The sequence below is a fragment of the Kogia breviceps genome, chromosome 3 (genome assembly GCF_026419965.1).
Source record: "Kogia breviceps isolate mKogBre1 chromosome 3, mKogBre1 haplotype 1, whole genome shotgun sequence".
Lineage (NCBI taxonomy): Eukaryota > Metazoa > Chordata > Mammalia > Artiodactyla > Physeteridae > Kogia > Kogia breviceps.
Genome location: NC_081312.1, coordinates 17,652,847 through 17,671,848, shown reverse-complemented (window position 1 = coordinate 17,671,848; position 19,002 = coordinate 17,652,847). Strand labels below are relative to the sequence as shown.

The 19,002-nt window shown below is 38.8% G+C and overlaps 1 pseudogene; it reads left to right on the top strand.

Moving 5' to 3' along the window:
• Positions 1-912: 912 nt before the first annotated feature.
• Positions 913-11,200, top strand: LOC131752323 (tigger transposable element-derived protein 1-like; annotated as a pseudogene).
• Positions 11,201-19,002: the final 7,802 nt, after the last annotated feature.

The window sequence follows — 19,002 nt, the reverse complement described above, 5'->3', positions numbered from 1 at the left end:
CTGGTAGGCTTCTTTTTCTTTTTTTTTTATATCAAAAGAGTTTATTTTTTATACCCTTGTTAATTTTTATGTTTAAAAATTCTCAAGAAAAGGTGCCAAGAAAGTTAAACACTTAAAAATTCAAGGTGAAGAGCAGGTAAATTAAAAAGAAAATTTTGAAAATGCATATTAATATGCATATATATAGCTTATAAAGAAATATTTAATACTGTAATTCTTTTTTTTTTTTTTTTTTTTTTTGCGGTATGCGGGCCTCTCACTGCTGTGGCCTCTCCCGTTGCGGAGCACAGGCTCCAGACGCGCAGGCCCAGCGGCCATGGCTCACGGGCTTAGTTGCTCCACGGCATGTGGGATCTTCCCGGACCGGGGCACGAACCCGCGTTCCCTGCATCGGCAGGCGGACTCTCAACCACTGCGCCACCAGGGAAGCCCTAAATACTTTTATAATGCTAAAATATACATCTTCTAGAAGCAGAGTTCCTATTCCTACTATCTATTTCACATTCCCTGTTGGTACTTCTGACATTTGGATAAATATCTTCTCAAAAAAGTGCTGTTAAAAGGTACAAAAAAGTTGAAAGAAAGACCTAGTTTACACTTAAGCAAAGAAAAGGAAAAGGAAAAAAAGGGAAAATGTGATGTTTGTTAATTTCATTTCATGTGGCAGCATCAGTATAATGTGTATTTTGAGAATGGTGTTTGAAACTGAGTTTATCTCTAGAATCAGAGTAAAGCCAGTTTGCAGTGCTGGCCACTATTATTGATGTTGGAAGCCACAGTGAATAAGACAAATCCTCCATTGCCATGGAGCTTACTATTGTGAGGTCAGGGATGGGGAAGGGGAGGAGGAGTTGAAAATAAACAAAAACATATGGGATATATGCTGGATTCAGAATATAGGTAATAGAGGACATGCAAAGAGAGTCTGGGGCGCCTGCTCCAGGAAGGTAACATTGGATCAGAGATATGAGGCAGTGAAGAACATAGAGAATGAGCCCTTTAGATACATGAGGAAGAGCATTCCATACAAAGGGAATAGCATGTAACATATGGGACAATACTGCTCATATCTGAAGAGTTACAATGAGACCAGATGGCCGGAGCTGTTGAGCAAAAGAAAACAGTGATGGGACCCAAGTTCAAAGAGGTAGCAAGAGATGAGTTTACCTGAGATGAGCTCCAGTTGATTGTGTGGATGTGGGATCTTAATCTGATGAACTGGGAAGCTATTGCAGAATTTTGAGCAGAGAAGTGGCATGTTTTGACTTAACTTTTGAAGCAATCACTCTGGCTACTCTGTTGAGAATCCATTCCTGGGGGTCATGGGTGGAAGCAGAGAAGTGAGTGAGGTGGCTTGTGCAGTAATTCAGGTGAGAAATCCTTGGACAGGAATGGTTGTGTAGAGGTTCAGAAAATTGTCAGATTCTGGATATATTTTGAAGGCATAGGAAACAGGATAAGTTGATGAGGTTAGACATGGGGTTTAAGAGAATAAGAGGATGATGGCTACAAGGTTTCACGCCTGAGCAGCTAGAAGAAAGGAGTTGCCACCTATAAGGGAAAGGCTGCAGGTGGGCAGGTTGGGGGAATGTCCATTGTGTACCTCTAGGGGCTAGAATTTTTAAGTGATGTCCCCCAGGCACTGCATAATGTGTGGTGTGAAGATTCAATGGCCCTCTTGCTCCATGCAAAATCTTTTACTCTTAGTTACTCTGAGCTCTCACTTTTGAGTGACTTTTTCATATGTGACCTTATATACACCTGCTGCATCCCTCCATACAACAAAAGATCATTGTTCACAGTGCTAAGCTAAACTGTACATTTCTAATTATTAAGCATGCATATTATTTCCTCAATCAGACTGTAAATATCTCAAAATATGAATTCAAGACTTATAACTCTATCTCTAATTATACATAGAATATTTTTGACCATCTAGTCTTGGCAAATACGTGCTTGTGCCAGTTTGGTTTAAATTTGTTTACCTCTGGACAATATCACAGAAGCACAATATGACAGAGTATCCTTCTGATATAAGCTATAGGCAAATTATAGTTTGCTTATAGTTTGCCTAACCAACTGTAGGGGATGTGGTTCAGGATAATGTTGGTTAATGAGTATTTCAAGCTCTGACACTGCCTTCCCTTTATGCTTCCCTTTTGTCTACTTTCCTACAAGATCCAGTTTGAGGTTAGTACTGGTCTGTAGTTAATAATGATAATGATCATCATCATTATTATAATACAGTATAACAGACCAAAGAGTGTGTTATAGGATGGTAACAGTATCTGTATCCCAGAGGTGCCTGCAAATTCTGAATTTTGCAGAGAAGGTCCTTTTATTTAGGGAAAAACATATTTAAAGGACTTTTTAGATATGAAAGGGTCAGCACTCCATCATGCTCCAGGCCCAGGCCCTTAGTGACTGTTTTTCTATTTCCTTAGTGCACCAATCCTCCAGAAATAGGTATATGTTTCTGGTCACTTCTCAAGTGACTCCTTCCTAGAGAGTCCTTTTTTTTTTGCGGTACGCGGGCCTCCCACTGTTGTGGCCTCTCCTGTTGCAGAGCACAGGCTCCGGACGCACAGGCTCAGCGGCCATGGCTCACGGGCCCAGCAGCTCCGCAGCACGTGGGATCTTCCTGGACCGGGGCACGAACCCGCGTCACCTGCATTGGCAGGCGGACTCTCAGCCACTGCACCACCAGGGAAGCCCCTGGAGAGTCCTTTCTTGACAAAATAGTAACCAATGCTGCTCCCCTAATCCCGTGTCCCCTATATTATTATTCTCGATAGTGATTATAAAGCCCTGTTGTTATACATTAGTTATTAGTGCTTTGTCTTTTCCCTCTCTAGTATCAAGTCCTTGAGGGCTGGGATTTCATCTGGTTTATGTATTGCTGTATGCCCAGACACCAGAAAAGTGTTGATGTTAACTAAATATTTATGGAATGAAGAGCTGAATGAAAGGCAAGTTTCAGGCTGTGAAAAGTTGACTAAAAAACTGTAAATTGCTTTCAAGAAAAGTCGGGTCCATGGCTTTTTTGTTTTTGTTTTCATTTGTTTGTTTGTTGTTTTTAATTGAGGGATGAGCAGGGTGTCTGGAAGTGATTTGAATGTAACTGACCAATTGCCTTCCTGGGAGCAGGCTAGACACTTGGGTTCAACTGTCTTTGGGACTGGTGGCAGCAAGAAGGGTTTCCTTCCTTATAGTGCTGGCTTCTAAAACAGGTAAGGAACTATGCATCCAAGAGATATTTGGTTCATCCCTTACACTGACTGCCACTAAAGTCAGTTGAAATTTCAGTGGTTCTCTGGTAGCCAAGAAGCTCTTGAACCTGAAGTCCTCATCCTCACCCAGATTTCTTTCTTTCATGATATCATTGTTCCCTTTGCTAAGTCTTGGCAAAATTTCCTGAAGATTTTCCCCTAAGGTGGAGCTGAATGGTCATGTATATCTCCATCTTGAATTCATGGATTAGCTCATAGTACAGGGCAACGGAGGGCTGTACATAATCAGTTTCCTTTGGGTATGGCCTGAGCCACGCTCTTGGTTCATCACACTTTAGTTTGGCAAGACTGCAGTCTTCTTTTCCATATCCTTTCTTACTTTCTGTGAATTCTTGGTGAACATCACTATTCTCCTGTCTTATGATTTTACACATTCTATTCCATGAGTCCTGACACATTTCTCTTCTCCAATTAAGTTCTGTTAAGCTAATGCCCTTTAACAAGAGTGTTAAGCAACAGGGAGCCGAGCTCGGGAATCAGGAACCCTGTTAGTAGATATAGCTATAGACAACTATTGTTTTTCATGAAATTCCATATGTCAAGTGTAATATTTGTTGACAACTACTGGTCTGTTTACCAGTAAATGAAAGGAGAGCTCGTGGTCCCATGTTTTGGACCAAATTAGATTAGTGAGAGCAGTAGCTACATGAAGAATAGTGACAAATTAGACAGGGGTGATGTCAGAGATGCATAGAAAATTATATGTCAGAGAAGGGTGTGGAGTGAAAATCATGATAATGTATGCATTGGCTAAGGGTCCTCAGATGTATTTACTGGAGGGCTCTAAACTCTTGATCCACAGAAATTAAGGGACTGAGTCATGGAGAATGGGAAAACTAAGGGACAATCAGGTTGTAATAATAATAAGAAAAGTTACTACTCCATTTATTACTCTATGACAGACACTGCACTGAATACATTTCGTGAATTCTTTACTTTTCATGATAACACTATGGAATAAATACCCTACTCAATGTTGCCATCTCCATGTTAACTATGGCAGGCTTGACAGAAACCTGAAGGTTTTTCTCAGTTCAGGTGTTTGGTTATCATTTCCTTGAACTGTACAAAAATGGACATGGTCTTCAGGAATAAGGAAATATCCTTATCAGCTTGCCCAATAGTCAGAACAAAGTCACCTTCCCAGTGAGAAAACATTATTACCTTGGCACAAGACAAAGGCTAATACATCCCTCTTTGATCATGTGGAGTCTCATCTGTGCATCTTATTTTTTCATATATGCACACAATTTCATTGAAGTGAAAGTTGGAAGCAGATCATCCTGGAATTTCTGGTATATTTTTAACAATTAAGGATATTTAAAGTGTCTGGCAAAAAAAAAGTTTTTACTATTTAGATATACTTTCAGATTTTTCACAATGGATGTTGTATACAATCCAAAAACACATTTAAACCAATGAATATTCAAGTGCATTATCTTGATTGGACAGAAAACCAATACAAATTAAATAGAACTAAGGCATGTGGGTCTAGAATTTGATCTCTTCTCCCATTTATTTACATTATTTGGCCCATTTCCTTTACCTTCTTCTCAGCCATCCCTCAACTTTTATTTTTCCATTTTAGTATGTTTTCGTACACTTAGTACTGGTTGTTCTCCTTTGATCTTACACCCTTGATTTATTTTACCTCAATTAAACATGTTACCCTAAATCATTTCAGGCCATGTGGGTGATTGAGGAGCTTAGAAATAAAACTCTTCTTCATTTGTTAGTCTATGCCCCTATTCAATCAGAAGAAAAGTAGCCTTTCCTTTCACTCTCTTTAGTCCATATTTCTTTCTCTAGTTCAGATCCAAGTCTATGAGAGTCTACGAAATCAGCTGGCTAAGTGGAGAAAAGGTCAGTGAATTTACCAGAGTTGGTATGTCAGCTTTGGAAAGATATATTTCTTAGTTACATTCTCTTTTCCCCAAACCCAAATAGGTCCCCTAATTGAGTAATATCTTGAATCATGCTTGTGTGTGGGTAGATTAAATGACTTCTACATTTATTTTAACATTAACTCTCTAGATTTTAAGATTCTATGATGTTCGGTAATTACTTGCTGTATAGCTAAGCAAAATAAGGTGATTTTTCACTTACAAAAGAGCTCCATAACAGTATTCAGCAATCAATCTTTGATGTGCTGATAGAAGGTACTAGATTCCTTCCATCTTGTCACTCCAACATCCTTTAGGATATTCAACTACTAGTCACCTAGGTAGAAAGTAGGGGAGAGGTATAGAGATGGTATACATTATTTCCATCCAAAATCTACTATCAAGAACTAATCACATGATGCACTTTGATGGATTTCTGGGAAACACAGTCCCTGGATAGGTAGCTGCTTTCTATCAACAATTTTAAACTATAGAAAGGGGATCAAAATATTTGGACAGTTTCTTTCTGTGCCACATATGAATTATTATTTAATTCATAATTATGAATTATGACTTGATAAAATCAGTTTATCAAAATTGATTTTTCATAGGGTATAAAGGTAATTACGGATCAGTGGAAAATTAAAATCAACTCAAATTTTAGTAACCTAAATTCATAACAAAACTGCCGCCAGCCGCGGCGGGCCCTCAAAGTGTAGCAACAATCGACGAGAGGGGGTAGGGAACTGAACGCACCAAGGTATGGGATCAGAAGGGCACAGACAACTGATGGTTGCAAGGCAAGTTTAACAACAAAGCATAGCCATCTATATCCCCCTAAAGCAGGGAATTTGCTTAGTCATGCCTTATCGGCATCAGCTGGTTGATTGGCTTCTCGGCTTAGTCATGCCTTATCGGCATCAGCTGGTTGATTGGCTTCTCGGCTTCTCCCTCAAAAGCACCAATTTCCCCTCCAGGGTTGCTTTTCCTAGCTTTAGGCAACAACCAGGGACTCCCAGTAACTGAGCAGGTCCCTGGAGCGATTTGGCCAAAGGCCATCTCCTTTTTTACGTTCATACCATAAAGTCCAGGATGCATACCAAGGAGAGTACAATCGGGCCCTGAGGCTTATGAGGGTCTTAATGGCGCCTTTCTCAGAGGGCAATGCTCGCCACATTTCCCCCTATTTTATTTTTTAAAGCTTGATAATGCAATTTCAACCCATACACCTCCTGACGAAGAGCAGCGAGACGGCCAACAATAAAGCGTAACAAACAAGGTAAGGCGATTAACATCAACAATACACATGACCCCACGGTAATCAATCCTGTGAGTCCATTTTGAAACCAATGCATTGGGTTTAACCATTGAAGCTGATCCAAGAGTCCTTGAATTAATTGTTGGGGCCCGTCTTCTTGTAGATGAGCTTCTTGAATTGCTTGTATTTCCGCATTAAGTTTTTGTATGTCCAAACTAATGTGTCCATCAGTCCATACACTTAAAAAGTGCATTTTTACTTCATTCCAATCCCAGTCAGTTTCTTTATAAGCGTGTTGAGTCACACAAATCCAAGTATATTTAGCATGGCAAATCAAACGCATTTTCAATTTTAAAGCCATAATTTGGTCTCCTAAACCTATGAGAGCATTTGTTAACTCATCAACCTCGGTTTTTAGTTGAGTATCAATATGACTTTGTCATGCTAATGCAATACTGGTATTTTTAGACAATTGATTAACATAATGTGCTTGTTGTACAGTTTTACTTAATGCTAAACCGGCGGTAGCGGCTGTGGCTATTAAAGTGGCTAAGGCTAATATGCTACATATTAATATTCCAATGAATCATTTAGGTCTTTTTAAAACTTCAGATAATTCTAGCCTAGCTTGCATGCTAGTACTATGATACCATGGTTCAGAAATATTTACAGGCAGCATTACATAGGAAGGTTGTTTTAACATCATAACGGAAAAAGTTCCTTTCATAGGCAGAATGCAAGTACTAAAAATACAATTCTGACAAGTTATGTTATATCCTAAGGAACCAGAAGTAAACTCAATCTGTAAATCTCCTATTAGCAAGGCATATGAGGGTGTAACACAAGTAATAACCGGTTGATAAGAATAAGACAATGCAAACTTCCCCAAATCCCAATGCTTATAAAAAACCAAACTATTACTAGTAACAGAAACTGAAGAAATTAAAATGGTACCATTATTATAATTTAAGGTGCACCAGATTTGAGAATTCAAAATCAGATTGGGGAAAATCAGAAGGAAAAAAGGAGGGAAACTTCAAACTTGTAACAGCTTTAACTACCCTTAAACTATGGCCGGCCAGTAAAGTCCCTTGTCCTCCTACATATACTTCAACACAAAGATAGTATCTTTGACTTTGCAGCTTCTATTAGAGCTCCACTTTCAGCTTTATGATTAGACCCATCTTTGTTGCTGTAATTACCAGTCTCATTCTTTCCATTTTTGTTATTGTTGCCCTGTGAAATCATTTTTTCTAGAACAGCAAGAAGATGTAAAGCTTTCTCAGCTTGGTAGGTTAATATATACAGGTCTACGATCAAAAAACACACTGCTTGGGCAAATTTTTCTTCAAAAGGTTCTATGAACTGATAAAGTTTTTCACCAACGGATATGGCTTCTGTATACTGTCGGACATGATACAGGATGACTGCTTGATTGTAATACAACATACTGTTTTCAACATCATCTAATCCATCCATTTCTTCCTGATTCTTCAACTGGTTAAGTGTCTGTCTTAAACTATCTGTTGTTGTCTGGTTACTTTTGAAAAACTCAGCTACTGCCGTATTCAAAATTATATTATAATCGTCTTTGTTTATATCTTGTAGGCAGGCAAGATGTTGCAGACAGACATCATAATTTCTAGCTGTGAAAGCCTGGAAAACACTGGTGGACAACTCCTTCTCTTGATCAGTGATCTCAGGTCGCTCCTTGGATACTTTTTGTCCCATATTTTTTTACTTCTCACTATTGCCCCGAGTTACTATCAACTTTACTATGTGGCCACACTTTCACTCGTAACTCCGGGGATTCACCTACCGAGATTCAGATGTCCCTCTCGTCCGGTCCCTGTTCGGGCGCCACTTGCCGCCAGCCGCGGTGGGTCCTCAAAGTGTAGCAACAATCGACGAGAGGGGGTAGAGAACTGAACGCACCAAGGTATGGGATCAGAAGGGCACAAGCAACTGATGGTTGCAAGGCAAATTTAATAACAAAGCATAGCCATCTATATCCCCCTAAAGCAGGGAATTTGCTTAGTCATGCCTTATAGGCATCAGCTGGTTGATTGGCTTCTCGGCTTCTCCCTCAAAAGCACCAATTTCCCCTCCAGGGTTGCTTTTCCTAGCTTTAGGCAACAACCAGGGACTCCCAGTAACTGAGCAGGTCCCTGGAGCGATTTGGCCAAAGGCCATCTCCTTTTTTACGTTCATACCATAAAGTCCAGGGTGCATACCAAGGAGAGTACAATCGGGCCCTGAGGCTTATGAGGGTCTTAATGGCGCCTTCCTCAGAGGGCAATGCTCGCCACACAAAACCATTCCTTAGGAAAAAATAAGGAAAAGATAAAAGATTAACATACAATATTTTCAGCACGATGGAGAAATAAATTTAAATCAGGGAACCATCCTCAAAATTTGTCACAGACTTTTATTGTAAATTAGGTTGACTATATGCTTTGACATCTGTAATAATTTAGAGAATGTTTATACTAAGGAAAGAATGTATTTAAAATTTTATATATCAGGACCTCCAGACTGACCAATGTGGACATATCTCATAGGATAATTTTCAAAAAGACATCAGGGTAGAGCCCTCAGGATGGGCCTCAGCAAAATAAAGAGGAAGAAAAGATCCATCAGTGTTTGAAATGTCAGTGGTAAAGACCTTAAGAGCAGCAATTCATAATTATAGGCATACCTTGTTTTATTGCACAAATATTTGCAATAGAGCAAATGTTGTGCTTCACAGATATTTCGTTTTTAAAAAATTAAAGTTTTATGGCAATTCTGCTTTGACCAAGTATATTGGCACCACTTTTTCCAACAGCATTTGCTCATTTTGTGTCTCTGTGTCACATCTTGGTAATTCCTGCAATATTTCAAACTTTTAAATTATTATTATATTGGCTATGGTGGTGTGTGATTAGTGATCTTTGATGTTACTATTGTAATATTTTGGGATGCCACAAACTGTGCACATTTAAGATGGCAAATAAATGTTTATGTATGTTCTGACTGCTCCACTGAGTGGCCACTCCCCATCTCTCTCCCTGTCCTCAGGCCTCCCTATTTTCTGAGACACAACAATATTGAAATTGGGCCAGTTGATAACCCTACAGTGGCTTCCAGGAGTTCAAGTGAAAGTAAGAGTAGCATATCCCTTACTATAAATCAAAAGCTAGAAATTATTAAGCTTAGTGAGGAAGGCATGTTAAAAGCTGATATAAGCAGAAAGCTAGGCCTCTTGTGCCAAACAGTAGAGTTGTGAATGCAAAGGAAAAGTTCTTGAAAGAAGTTAAAAGTGCCCCTCCAGTGAACACGTGATTGATAAGAAAGTGAAACAGTCCTATTGCTGATCTGGAGAAAGTTTTAATAGTCTGGATAGATCAAAGCAGCAACAACATTTCCTTAAGTCAAAACCTAATCCAGAGCAAGTCTCTAATTCTGTTCAATTTTGTGAAGGCTGAGAGAGGTGAGGAAGCTGCAGAAGAAAAGTTTGAAATCTAGTAGAGTTACGTTCATGAGGTTTAAGGAGAGAAGCTGTCTCCATAACGTAAAGGTGCAAGATGAAGCAGCAAATGATGAGGGAGAAGTTGCAGCAAGTTATCCAGAAGATCCAGCTAAGATAGTCAATGAAGGTGGGTACACTAAACAACAACTTGTCAATGTAAATGAAACTGCCTTCTCTTGGAGGAAGATGCCATCTAGGACCTCCATAGTTAGAGAGGAGAAGTCAATGCCTGACTTCAAAGCTTCAAAGAACAGGCAGACTCTTGTTAGGGGCTAATGCAGCTGGTGACTTTAAGCTGAAGTCAATGCTCATTTAGCATTCTGAAAATCCTTGGTCCCTTAAGAATTATGCTAAAACTACTCTATAAATGGAACAACAAAGCCTAGATGATAACACATCTGTTTACAGCTTAAGTTTACTGAATATTTTAAGCCCACTGTTGAGAACTACTGCTCAGAAAAAAAGATTCCTTTCCAAATATTACTGCTCATTGACAATGCACCTGATCACTCAAGAACTCTGATGAAGATGTACAATGAGATGAATGTTGTTTTCATGCCTACTGCCACAACACCCATTCTGCAACCCATGGGTCAAGGAGTAATTTCTACATTCAAGTCTTATTATTTAAGACATACATTTCATAAGGCAATAGCTCCCACAAATGTGATTCCTCCGATGGATCTAGGCAAAGTAAATTGAAAATGTTTCTGAAAGGATTCAACATTCTAGATGTCATTAAGTATATTCGTGATTCATAGGAGGAAGTCAAAATATCAACATTAACAGGAGCTTGGAAGAGGCTGATTCCAACTGTCATTGATGTCTTTGAGAAGAAGACTCCCATGGAGGAAGTAGCTGCAGATGTGATGAAAATTGCAAAAGAACTAAACTTATAAATGGAGTCTGAAGATATGACTGAATTGCTGCCATCTCATGACAAAACTTGAATAGATGAGTTGCTTCGTATGAATGGACAGAGAAAAACAATTTTTTTGAAATTGTATCTACTCCTGGAGAAGATGCTATGAAGATTGTTGAAATGATGACAGAGGATTTAGAGAATTACATAGTCTTAGTTGATAAGGCAATGGCAGGGTTTGAGAGGATTGACTCCAATTTTAAAAGAAGTTCTACTGTGGGTAAAATGCTATCGAACAGCATTGCATGCTAGAGAGAAATTGTCCGTGAAAGGAAGAGTCAACCAATGCGGCATATTCCATTGTTGTCTTATTTTAAGAAATTGCCACAGCCATGACAACACCACCTGGTCAGCCATCAGCCATTAACATTGAGGCAAGACTCTCCACCAGCAAAAAATGTATGACTCCCTTAAGACCTGAGAGTGGTTTGTATTTTTTTTGCAATAAACTATTTTTTAACTAAGGTATGTGTGTTTTTTAGTCATAATGCTATCGTACACTTACTAGACTAGAGTATGGTGTGCACATAAGTTTTATATGCACTGAAAAACCAAAAAAATTTATGTGACTTGATTTTTTTTTTTTTTTTTTTTTTTTGTGGTACGCGGGCCTCTCACTGTTGTGGCCTGCTCCCGTTGCGGGGCACAGGGTCCAGACGCGCAGGCTCAGCGGCCATGGCTCAAGGGCCCAGTCGCTCCGAGGCATGTGGGATCTTCCTGGACCGGGGCACGAACCCGTATCCCCTGCATCGGCAGGCGGATTCCCAACCACTGCGCCACCAGGGAAGCCCTGTGACTTGATTTTAATATTCAATTTACTGTATGGTCTAGAACTGAACCTGCAATACCTCCAAGGTATTCTTGAGGAACCTGCTAATCTTAGCACTGATCATCAGTTATAATAGTGGAAAAGTGTTTTTATTTTGTTTGTTTTCTTAACTGTGTTTGCTTTTAAAGATACTACTGAGGCTTCTCTAAAAATATTTTTAAAAGGACAATATGTTCTTTGAAAGTTAAACTTTGAGACAATACAATGTTTATATTAAAAAAACAATTTAAAGAGATGGTGTAGTTTTCAGCTCTTTAAGACTTACCCGTAACTCAGTCAAATGTATTACGTTACCTAAAAAAAGAATGTATTCATCAAAAATGGAGTCGGACAGCCACGGAAGCACAGACAAGGGAATCAAAGAAGCATTGCGTAGCAGGTTCTAGCACAGTAGTGATAATAGGGAAGGTGTTGTACTCAGTGGGTCTATTGGGCAACGTTCTGTTTCCAGTAGATACATTTCAATTAAGCCCTTCTAGCCAGGCCAGCTGGAAACTCTAGATCTGACTTCATGCTCAACAAGAAGTGATCTAAGTAAGATTTTCTTTCTGAGTATTTATGAGGACTAGATACACTGATCAGCTCATGTGCTTCTTCCAGGCTTTGAGACAGTCATGTTTCTCATTATACAATAATATTTGTTTTCAGCCTTGTAGATCAGTCTTTATTAATGAATCCATTCTTGGTATGCTGAACAAATAAAATTTATAACCTATAAGTTTGAGGGCCAGATTCTGGCCTGAGATGAACTGATTAAGGTAATGAATGACCTTTACATGTAGGCTTTCTAGGAGATAGCTTACTTGCTTCCCTCAAGCTTTTTTTTTTTTTTTTTTTCAGTACGCGGGCCTCTCACTGTTGTGGCCTCTCCCGTTGCGGAGCACAGGCTCTGGACGCGCAGGCTCAGCGGCCATGGCTCACGGGCCCAGCCGCTGCGCGGCATGTGGGATCTTCCCGGACCGGGGCACGAACCCTTGTCCCCTGCATCGGCAGGTGGACTCTCAAACACTGTGCCACCAGGGAAGCCCCCTCAAGCTTATTAAAATCTTCTCTGTATCACTGCAATGACTAAAACATTCATTTTTTAATTTTTAAATTTTAGAAGAATCTTAACTATCACTTAATACCAAAATCACTTTACCCAAATGAAAAAAAAAATGAAGAAAATTTTAAAATTTCAATTAGATCAAGAATGCTAATAACTCACATTCTAAACTTTATTCTCTATTCCATTTAAGCCTTTAGAAAAACAAAAATTACCTCTAGGCATTATTTACCATCAAATATGTTCAAGAATATATGTTGTAGATTATGTAAAAGTAGATAGAGGCAAAAACTATAAATTTTGCCATCTTTGGTTCATAAAGACATGGTTCTTTTATTGCCAGTTACCTTGATGTTTCAAATAGACTAAATGTTTTAAGCAAAGTTGCTTATTTTTGGCAAAATTATTATTTTAGCAAACACATTCTTGTAGAGGCCCTTGCTGCATAATAATAGAAGTGTCCCTTCTGAGTTGTAACAGGATTTGCTTACAGACATCTCTAGTTGTCAGGGACCTCATATGATTTAGGGACTACTCTGGATTCTGAAGCCCGAGTTCATGTCATGGAGGAGGGAGAAAGCCTGAGCAACCACCGTGTATATTACAAAGTGCTTGTTCTGAGTTGAGAGCTCTCATGTCACTGGAGAGTGTGTGCCCCAGACAGAGCACAGACCTGTGCCCCCAATCCAATTATCCTTATCATTAGTGGGAATCCAACTCCCTCTAACTTTTCATCACTCTTAGTCATCTAGGAGACCCATACAGGTTCCCTTGCCAAGAATGTCAAAGTTTTTATTTTCACACTGATGGAAATCAAACACAGTCGCTCTCCATTCCATCAAAAACATTGGCGAGGCCAATATGAGAACACTGGTGGTTAAGATAACTCATGGCTCTAATTTCCATGACCTGCATTTTAAAACTCCACTCAATGTAGGGAATGCACATGCAGTCTGATTATATGGTAAACATAGTGATACAGCCTTTGGTTGGGTGCAAAGAGTCCTGACACTGCCTTTCTTGTATTGTCTATAAAATTAGCTGCAAGTTGATTTTGGTTCCCAAAATTTATATCATCAAGAATCCATGATATTTCTTTTCCTTCACAGTTTGAATGAGCTTGTCTACCAGAATTTACTAAGAGGAAGCTTCAGGAGTTGAGGGTTGAGGGAATCATACTTATCTTCTGCTGTACTAGACACAATACATATCTACAGCAGTTTTTATTTCCATGGCTACCCAATTAAGTAGGTGGACTAATCCCCATTTATGGAAAAGAAAATAGTTTCATAGTGGTCTAAGTGGAAAAAGCTAATCAGTAGTCCCAAGGCTTTGTAACTCTGAACCCATATTCTTTCCACATTACAAATTTGAAAATGAACTATTAAGTAATTGTCATAATAATTTTATAGTTCATGATCAAAGATAAGAATTACCATGATTTAGAATTTCTGATCAGCACGTGATAATGAATTCCAGGGTGAGAAGGAAGCCTAAATAATTGTGCATGTTATAAACCCACCTCGGTAGGTCTAGAATTACTGGAGAAGGTGAAGATAAATGATCTAAGTGAAGGAGGGTGTTGACACGGATGCGGCTGGTCGAGGGTATGTCCTATCTCAAATGGAGGCATGTTAAGTTTCCATTGTGAAGAAGATCAATAACATAATCTGATTTGTGTTTTAGAGAAGATGCTGGAAGCCAGCAGACCAATAATTAGCCTACCAAAAGTCAAAGCAAGAAAAAAAATAGGATTCTCAATGAATTACTTATGTGGGGGAAAATGTACTCATTTCGTTAGGTATTTGAAACACTAAAGTAGCTTTCAGTTGCAGCAGTTGGCTAACACTCCCTTTAAAAAAAACTTTTTTAGTTTTAGATAATTATAGTTTCATTAGGTAGCTGTAAAGAAATATACAGAGGTACTGTGAACCCTTCACCCAGCTGCTCCTAAGGTTAACACATTGTAAAACTATTAGTAATACACTTCTGAAAGAAAACTATGTTTATCCATGCTTTACCCAGTATACCAATTTTTTTTTGCCTTTTTTTTTTCTTGGCTGTGCCACACAGCTTGTGGGATCTTAGCTCCCTGACCAGGCATCAAACCCAGGCTCTCCGCAGATAAAAGGCAGAGTCTTAACCACTGGACCACCGGGAAATTCCCTGTATACCGAATTGATCATAATTCCAAAATGATTATAATTTTAAAATAAGGAACAATGTTGTAAAACTACTAAGAGAAAATAAGTATGTAGTTATAGCCTCCTTAATAAAATTTTGAATGCTACACAAAAAGCAAATACCCTAAAGGAAAAAAAAATAGGTTATAATACATATACTTTTGAAAAGTTATTTATGTTAAAACACAAACAACTAGCGAGCCAAAAACCTATGTGTGATATTTCAGTACTGATCACAGGCAATTCCAAAGGCTTTACCCAACAGGTCTCATGGGGGAAAGTGGCCCTTCACACACTGGACTTGTTGTACAGACAATGTATTCAGTCTCTGAAGGGAGTTGCAATTAAGGACTTAGGTCCCCCTGGCTGGTGAAGTTTCTCCTGCACTTTACATTCTGGAAGTAACAAGTCAATCATCATGCAAAACAAAAACTGCAAATGATGTAGATGTTATGGAGGGGAGTTTCTTCAAGTTTTGAGTAGATGTTTCCAAGACAAGGAGGTCAGGGAATTCCTTTTTAAAGGAATTCTAAAAAAAAAAAAAAATTCATAGTAAACTAGTGGAGGACAGGAGGGAGGTACATGCTAGGCATAGGGACAGCATGTGCAAAGTCCTGGTGGTGAGAGGAAGCATATGGGGGAGGCCAGTGGAGGCCAGTTGATGTTCTGGAGCACAGAAAAGGATGGGGAGTAGATTCCAGCAAGTACAAGGTGGTACTCAGGAGGTAGACCATAGCCACGTCTTATAGCTGAAGGGGAAGCAATAGCGCATGTTCAGAAAGGATAGATAATAAAAGTCCCAGCCTTTTCCAACAGGTAAAAAATTAGGAATAGTTTGGAGTGACCGTTTGAGATCCTGTATTCCAAAGATCATTAAAGGGTAAAGCAATCAGATCCTTGTGCATTGTCCACAGTGTGTTACAATTCCTTTGTTCTGGATTCCAAATCTGAATGACCAGATCTGGCTAATTTTCTGTATAGTCAAGTTTTGAGATGTAGCTTGTTATACAAAAGCAGATCAGTTTATGTCACTTCCCTACAGAGAATCAATGATTGACTCCCCAGTAATCTCAGAGTAAAGCTTCTTTTTTTGGCTTTGCACATGTGACCCTAAAGATCTGACCTCTGCTTATTTCTCTTGAATCATCTGCTACCCTCTCTTGACTCCACGTATACCAAGAATTTGATGTTTTCCCAGTGTGCCAGCCTTTCTTTTAGACGGGGCACTGAGATTTTTTTCAGGTGCCTTTCATCCATCCCCTCCCCCTTCTCCTCCTAAGAAATACTTGGCCATCCTTCAGCTTAAGTAAATCTACTCTTAGAGTCCCTCCTATAATCCCCTTTCACCTTGACACCAAAGCTATATTTCTATTTCCTTTCTTCACACATTGCATCTTTTTTTTTAAGAAAATAATTGTTTATTACACAATATTTGTCTGTAACAGAATCTCTATTATAATAACAATTGGATAAGTGGAATCATTCAGTGGGCAGATCAGAGAAAGGCATAATAATGCTATTTGACTTTTACATAATACAATAACTAAATTCTTTTTTTTTTTTTTTTGTGGTACGTGGGCCTCTCACTGCTGTGGCCTCTCCCGTTGTGGAGCACAGGCTCCGGACGCGCAGGCTCAGCGGCCATAGCTCACGGGCCCAGCCGCTCCGCGGCATGTGGGATCTTCCCGGACCGGGACACGAACCCGTGTCCCTAGCATCGGCAGGCGGACTCTCAACCACTGCGCCACCAGGGAAGACCCAATAACTAAATTCTAAATATACCTTTTGAATATTTAGAATTTTGTAGTAAACCACTGATGCGTGCAGATCAACATGGATTTTAAAAGGAAGATTAAACAGGAGAGTTGCTATAACTGTGTTTGGTCCCAAAATGATTGGAAACTCTGCCACGTTGTATAAATAATTCTACAGTTGGGGCCTCAGCTTCTACATTTCTAAAATGAGGGAAATGGGTGATGTACTCTTCAAGAACTCAGCTCTCCATTCTGCCATACTATGTGATATTGGCTACTATTTCTATCTATAAAATTATGGAACTGAATATCATGAGTTCTAAAGTCTTACTAGAGATTTAACTTGTTTGTTTCAATTATTTCTGAGAATTATCCTCTAATTGATGTTGCTTTTGATATTTCCTTCCCAGATATATTCTACTCAATAATTGGATTCATATTTCTAAAATATTATTAACCAGTTTAATTTAAAATTCCTGATATTTACACAATAAAATAATCTATCTAACATGGTATATTTCGCTGTATTTTATCATATATCTTTGTTATATCCTTTGCTGGCTCTTTGAACGCATCCCGATTTCTCTTATCCACAGTCCTGCAAATCATTATGGCTTAAATATGGTTTTCAGTTGTTGCTCACTCATAAAAAAAACCATTGAAGGCAGGCTTATCTTCCCTTTTATTACCTCCAGTGCTTAACACGGTGATGAGCACATAGCTAGTATGTAGTAGGTTTGCTATGCGTAAATATTCTTCCTCACAGCACTAGAATCTGGGTTTTGAGACTTCCAGGGATGAATGAATTTTGCTGATTCCAATATGTATCCTCTTCTCTGAGCCTCTTTGAACCAAAGACAGTGAATTTTCAAGATGGATTCAATATTTTTCAATTTAGAAATAACTTCAGCTGAAAATTGTACTGATTTATCTGTGTAAAGGACACAGACACTCTTGAGTCAGAATTTTTGACTTTGTGAGGCTCAGTCTCCTCACCAGTTTAAAGGGAATAAAAATGTCTTCTCAATTGATGTTACTGGCTTTCCAAGGGAATTAGGTAAGGAGGGAGCTAGATGAGAAAGCATTCAAATATTGCAGTGTTGTGAGATAAAAAAGACTAATTTTATTGGCAGTAATATAAGTAGTAGTAACAGTAATAGTAGTAGTAATTATACTATCATTAATTAAGAATCTGGCCCACATAAGGGTGGAGGATATTCTCAGCACTACCTCACATAGCCAGAAATTTCAGAATTAAGCAAATTTATATCTGTGTGTGTCCATATATATTTGTGTGTGTGTTTGCATACACATATATGTATTTTATATTAAGGGTGTATTTCTATCCATCAGTCATTGCTCCTGTTCTTCATGACTCAAAGTTTGCACTTTTTTTTTTCATTACATATAAGTTGAGTACTCAAGGCTGAACAGAAGCATGGTGTCTTGCTGTTTTCAGCTGCAAGAAACTAAACACATTCAAAAAGCCTCAAGTGGAAAGTTGCTTATTTAAAGACATCAGCAAATATCCTGTGGATAATCAAGTGTCACAAAGTATTTGGAAATGGTAGGTAGAAACAAAAGTCATTGCTTCAGTCTCTCATTGAAGTACGTTTACACTTCTGCTCATTTTCTCATTTCCTTTCTCACAGCCTCTCTTTTTATTAACATCTTTATTGGAGTATAATTGCTTTACAATGGTGTGTTAGTTTCTGCTGTATAACAAAGTGAATCATCTATACATATACATATATCCGCATATCTCCTCCCTCTGGAGTCTTCCTCCCACCCTCCCTAACCCACACCTCTAGGTGAACACAAAGCACCAAGCTGATCTCCCTGTGCTATGCAGCTGCTTCCCACTAGCTAGCTATTTTACCTTTGGTAGGGTATATATGTGCATGCCACTCTCTCCCTTCGTCCCAGCTTACCCTTCCCCATCTCCATGTTCTCAAGTCCATTCTCTAGGTCTGCGTCTTTATTCCTGTCCTGTCCCCAGGTTCTTCAGAACCTTTTTTTTTTTTTAGATAACATATATATGTGTTAGCATACAGTATTTGTATTTCTCTCTCTGACTTACTTCACTTACTTACTTACTTCACCTAACTACAAATAACTCAATTTCATTTCCTTTTATGGCTGAGTAATATTCAGTTGTATATATGTGCCACATCTTCTTTATCCATTCATCTGTTGATGGACACTTAGGTTGCTTCCATGTCCTGGCTATTGTAAATAGAGCTGCAATGAACATTGTGGTACATGACTGTTTTTGAATTATGGTTTTCTCAGGGTATATGCCCAGTAGTGGGATTGCTGGGTCCGAT